General features: G+C 42.4%; 1 protein-coding gene across 1 annotated transcript in view; it reads right to left on the reverse strand.

The window, feature by feature from the left end:
• LOC120516152 (histone deacetylase 9) overlaps positions 1–3,285 on the reverse strand; it is a 710,327-nt gene extending 707,042 nt beyond the window's left edge. The window contains exon 1 of the mRNA XM_039737623.1: positions 3,190–3,285. The gene's annotated coding sequence lies outside the window, so the exon portion shown is untranslated. The remainder of the gene's footprint in view (positions 1–3,189) is intronic.
• Between the last annotated feature and the right edge of the window lie 2,715 nt (positions 3,286–6,000).

Here is a 6,000-nt window from a genome sequence, read left to right on the forward strand (position 1 = left end):
GCTGTCAAACCCGATCAGCCTCAAGGTTTCAACATGCTGTGCCTTCTGAGATGGTTTTCTGCCCACCACAATTGTACAAAGTGGTTATCGGAGTTACCTTAACCTGTCTGTCATTTTGAACCAGCATGGCTATTTTCCTTTTACCTCTCTCGTCAACGAGGTGGTTCAGTCCACAGAACTGCCACTTGCTCACTCAATGTTTTTTGCACCATTTTGAAAATTCTTGAGGCCATTTTGTGTGGAAATCCCAGTAAATCAGCAGTTATAGATATACACAATCCAGTCTGTCTCTACCGACAATTTTACTATGCTTGAAACAAATGAGCTCACATTTTTCCCCATTCTGGTGTTTGATGTGAACATTAACTGAAGCTTCTGACCTGTATCTGCATGATTTTATGTGTCACACACACGTGTGACTAGGGGACAGCTGAATAACACTACCACGCTAGACCAGAGGGTGGCAAGCTGCACTAACTCTCTTTCTCAGTCTTCTGTAGAAATCTCGCAGGGTCCCAATGCCAGTGATGACATCTCTTCCTGTTCTGGTCCCAGTGATTATGTCACTTCCAGTCCAGAAGATGTTGCTATTGGTTCCGGTCCCAATGACATCACTTCCTGTCTCGGCTTTAAAGTCGCTATCTTTTCATTTTACAATCAGTTCTGTTTTGAACTCAAACCCGTGAACATCACAACCAATCCAATTCATTTGCAGCCAAGCCACAATATATGGGTGGCTGCCCCGTCCCTTTTGATGGCTGTGGTCTGCTTTTGTGACAATGTATTGAACTGCTGCCACATAATTGACTGATTAGATAATTTCTTGGGGGAGCCACATTAATGCAGTTGTAGCAGTGCTGCCTTGCAACAAGAACATCAGGGTCCATGTCCAATGTCCTCTCTGTATGGAGTTTGCATGCTCTCCCAGTGTCTGCGTGGATTTTCTACCAGAGTCCAAAGACTTGCGAGAACTGGCGATGCTAAATTTGCCTTAGTGTATGTGTGTGTGTGGTGTGTGTATTCGCCCTGTGATGGACTGGCACCCTGTTTCAGGAGTGTTCCCGCCCTGCACCCTGCGCTTGCTGGGTTAGGTTCCAGCTGCCCGGCCTTGCTCAGAATAAAGAAGGTTTAGAAGACATATGGATGACTGCATGGATAAGCAGACAGGGTACAGATTAATAGATGTGAAAGGTTCTTCCCAACAGATTGATGTAAAACCTAAAAGAAAATAAGCTAAAGTACTCCAAAATGCCATGTCCTTACATGGTTTCCAAGAAATACAATTTATAAGACCATTATTTTCTTCAACTATAAATGGATTCTGACCAAGAATGTAGTTTTATGTCTCAAATTGCATCTGGCTGAAGCAAAGGAAAAGGAAAGGGCACATTCTCAGCAAAAAAGTATATACAGTATATGAAGAGTAAGTGGTTCAGAGAAGACCATTTCATTATGTGCCGTTATGCACACTCCACAAAAATCTATATGGGAGGAAACCAATACATAAAATACTCTGGTGTAATGTTTGCTTTTTTTTTATGAACTGATTTTTAGTGTGAAAATGAAACTGTGAATTCAGGTTTATTTACCTTTAAGCAATAATTTGCAGTGTTCTTTGTGTACTTTTAAGACCAGTCAGCTCCAATTATAAAACATAAAAGTTGTATTAGTGCCGCACAGTGGCGCAGTGGTTACCAGATTGTTTATTAAATAATAAAGGTAGGCCTACTTGCAGAACTAACTGTGCATGCAAAAGTTTGGAAAAACAAAAACTGTACCTGACAAAGACATTATTTATAGGTTTGTGTATTTACGTTTGGGTAATGTTTAAATGTAAATCCAAGTTGATAAAGGCAGGCAGATGTAATATACAATAAAACGATCGAACAAGGCGTCTTAAAAATGTAGCGTAGTGTTTAGGAATTACAACAGTTTTATTAAAAGCAGAATTTGCTTACAAGTTTCTCCATAGTGTCGACACCTGTAGCTGTATAAGCGAGCGATTCCAGCGACTCGCACACGTACCTGCGACGCTCGTGGCGATGCCGTTAATGCGGATCTCTTCTTACGGAAACAACTTCGATTTTCGGGTGTTTGATCACTAGGGCTGCTTTGCACCTTAGTCACGTATCGCCTGATCATTTGTTTGCACAGTTAAATGTTAATCAATTCTTTTCATGGTTTGCAAAATAATCCTTCTGCAACTAACCGGCAAATGTTTTCTCTTTGGAACTAAAATGTTAATTTTTTCCCGTGTATTTTTAAAAAAAGTGAACACTACTGCTGGTCTGTGAAATGTGCATTTTTGTGATACTAAAAAGCGCGTCATTATCGTGTACGCCGGAAAAAAAGAAATGAAGGCAAAATCAAATACTTTTGTCAATCGAGATTAATTACGCGACCTACTCTGCTTTTAGCTAATCACCCAAATAAATAGATAAGTGAAAACAGCTCAGATGAAGCAACTTATTTTGTTTCTACTACTCTTCCTTTCGCCATCTGAGATTTGCCCTACTCGTGTGAAGAAGCCGCTTCTGTGTGCTCGTGTTGCAGCAGCAGCAATGACTTATCAGTGCACATCCACAACTAGCCCAATTTGTCTGTGATCAAAGATATTTCGAAACATTTTAAATACTCGACCTTAGAACGTGTTTAGCCGTTGCAAGTGGGCGCGCACATGTACAATCGCAATATTGATCCGTAGATTTTAACTGGCGACTAGTTAGAATTCCATGGAGGGACAAATGAATCTTGGTGGGAAATAATAATTAAGCGGTCTATACCAATAAAGCCCTTGATTGTAGGACTATCAAAATCTGGAAATGCCTCCTACCCATCCTCTAAGGTGTTGAACTGTCCAGTCCGCGGCGGTTACATCATTTCAATCCAATGTCTATAGTACGGCAGAGCGCACCTTTACTCGAGCGCATCATCTGATTCACTTTGATGCTATAGGCGCACAACTCCGATTCGTTTTTAAAAATCCAGCTTCGAAAATTGCACCCTTAAGACAACTTGCCAACTCCCGCTTAATGTCACGCGTAACATCGCAAAAAAATGACAAATATTAAAGAAAATCGATGGCGCTCACGTTAATTGGAATTACTGCAATGAAAGCCACTTTTTCTAACAGCAAAACACAGAAAAACAGCATTCCCAAATTCTGCAAAGGTGATGAGTTTAACTTACCTCTCCAGCGTCCAGGTTCACAGAGCCGGCCTCAGATTCTAATCGGTAGAAGCAATCTTGCAAATATTGCCATCGTTACGTGTGAAAAGACGGACAGCGAGAAAGGGGCTGGGAGGGAATTAAAAGAAGACGAGAGGGGGGCAATGTTTTGAAAACTGCAGAGGCTGAAAGATGCGATCAGCGCCTGTGGCGACACGAGTAGGATTTGCTAAAAATAGCAACGGAGTTGGGAAGCAGGAACGAGAGGCTGTCTGAGCTAACAAACGGGATCACTTTCACAACTGTGAGGGGGAGCGGGCATTGTGACAAGACAGAGACGCACGCAAATCAGTCCAATCTGCCGCCGCACGTGGGGCCGGACAGGGAGCTCTTTGGCTCGTTAGCTGCTTAGAGATTCGAAAGGAATCGACTGTACGAATTTCAAAGTAAAAGAAGTCTCGGCTCGCTTGACCTGATGGACGAGGCTTTTTCCTGTATCACTTGGAGGACCTACATGAAAGGCTGCGTTTGTAAGGTGATTGCATCGCGAATGTATAAATACGAGTATATTTTTAATGTTTCGGTTTTGAGTTCTAAAGAACACGACGGCGCAGTGGTTAGCGCAGGTGCTTTTTACCTTCAGAAAGCTGAGTTCAACCTCCGGGGGCGACACTTGGTCCCCGAGTGTGCATGAGTTGTCTCCGGATACTCCGCTTGCCCTGCTCTATTTGAAAGCCTGTAAACTTTGGTCAACTGGCAGTACTAGTAAGAGTTTTAAAAACCGAGGGAAGGAAGGATAACCCTGGATAAAATGTGTCATGTATACCAACGTCACTGTATCTCACTCTAAAGGGCTTGATTATTACATCTAAATTAGCCACAGCGCCGTGACCATGACTATCTTGCTGTATTTGCCATTATCATCCACCAAGCAAGCAATAAACACTGAGGCACCCTGTTCAGAACCATGTCGATATATACTTTATAGATTAATTTTATCTTCTTTGCTATTTACCCCATGTATTTTGTAGAATGAAAACTAGTACTAGGGTGTTATACCGTGTTAGCCATTATGGATGTAATGAGAAGTCAAGCAAAAGGTGCCATTTTGCTTGACTTCTCACTAGAACTGAAGAGCACTTTATGACAAAACAGGAGGCAATGGTGAGCAACACTGTACAGTAGCAAACAACGTGACACACACATAAACTTACCCATTTCAATCTAGAGCCACCATTTAACCCATTATAAATATCAGTAGAATGTGGAAGGAAGCCATTAAATAGGAGAAGCCAACATGAGCAACGAGAGAACAAGCAAACTCTGTGCACCCAGCAAGGAGACCAACCGATAGTACACTCTTCAAAATCAAGTTACCAGAGAGGTTCTTTAGAGCGATGCCATAGGAGAACCATTTTTGGTTCCCAAAATACCCACCACATGCAGGTCCCAGAAACAACTTTTATTTACTTAAATTTGTAACAGTCTTCTTACAGTAAATAACCATAAATAAGTGATAACATATTTGTGAAATACACATAGGTCATGATTTTAAAAGGACTCTGACACAGGTCAAATTCAGGTTTTTTTAATCTGTCATGTTTTTTTCAACATATTAGGAAGTGTTTCAAAGCACAAAAAGCCAGCTTCATCTGCAAGAACCCTTCCCAAAATGAAATGTTGCTTTTTCAAGCAATAGTTCTATAAGGAACCATCCATGGATTTCCTAACCCGCTGAATCCGAATAGGGTCACGGGGGTCTGCTGGAGCCAATCCCAGCCAACACAGGGCACAAGGCAGGAACCAATCCTGGGCAGGGTGCCAACCCACCGCAGGACACACACAAACACACCCAGGCCAATTTAGAATCGCCAATCCACCTAACCTGCATGTCTTTGGATTGTGGGAGGAAACCAGAGCGCCCAGAGGAAACCCACGCAGACATGGGGAGAACATGCAAACTCCACACAGGGAGGACCCGGGAAGTGAACCTGGGTCTCCTAACTGCGAGGCAGCAGCACTACCACTGCACCACTGTGCCACCCTATAAGGAACCACACAATCAATAAAGAACTATAAAATGCCATTAAAGGACCAGAATTTTTAAGAGTTTAGGTGCCACCAATGCAGTCTTCTGATCAACATAACTTACCATTGGATACATAAACAGAAGCTGTACTCGTTTGCGTAATAAAAAAAGACCATCCACAGCAAGCACTCTTGTGTCCACCCATTCATTTTCAACCTCACTCAGGGTCACTACAGGGTTAGTGGCAGCAGTTTATCACATGTACACAAACCAGCACAGTGTCACTTAGTGTCACCAGTCAACCTTACCAGTACATCTTTTGGACAGACCCAGGAAATCTCGGAAAAGAGAATGTCTGAATTGAAATTCTGAAGTCAAAAGGCAACAACGCTAACCACTCTGCCATCCTCTGTACAATCAGTCAGTCAGAAGTTCTTTAAGTCAGTCCCACTTTTTTCACCAACCTGGGGATCATAATGGTCAGCATCTTTTTCTGGGTGCACAAACTGCTTTCCCATTTTGCCTGTCCAGGCTCCTTAATGGACATACACACGCTCATCCTTTCTCTGCTCCACACCTCCAGCTAAAGTCATATTTGTTGGTATTGTGTTTGCATTTGTCTTCCTCTCACATCTGCTGTAACTGCTTAGGGCCACCTCACCATTGCCAGTCGCATGCTTCCCTTAACCATTAAAATGTGAGGTTCTGTGGTGCCCATGTAGGTGCTGAAGTCATTTTATTTTTAGGATCCACATTATATCTCTCCTTCTCTCTGTCCTCTTATATGAACTTTCACAAGAATG

The sequence above is a fragment of the Polypterus senegalus genome, chromosome 15, assembly GCF_016835505.1.
Source record: "Polypterus senegalus isolate Bchr_013 chromosome 15, ASM1683550v1, whole genome shotgun sequence".
In the NCBI taxonomy this organism is placed as follows: domain Eukaryota; kingdom Metazoa; phylum Chordata; class Cladistia; order Polypteriformes; family Polypteridae; genus Polypterus; species Polypterus senegalus.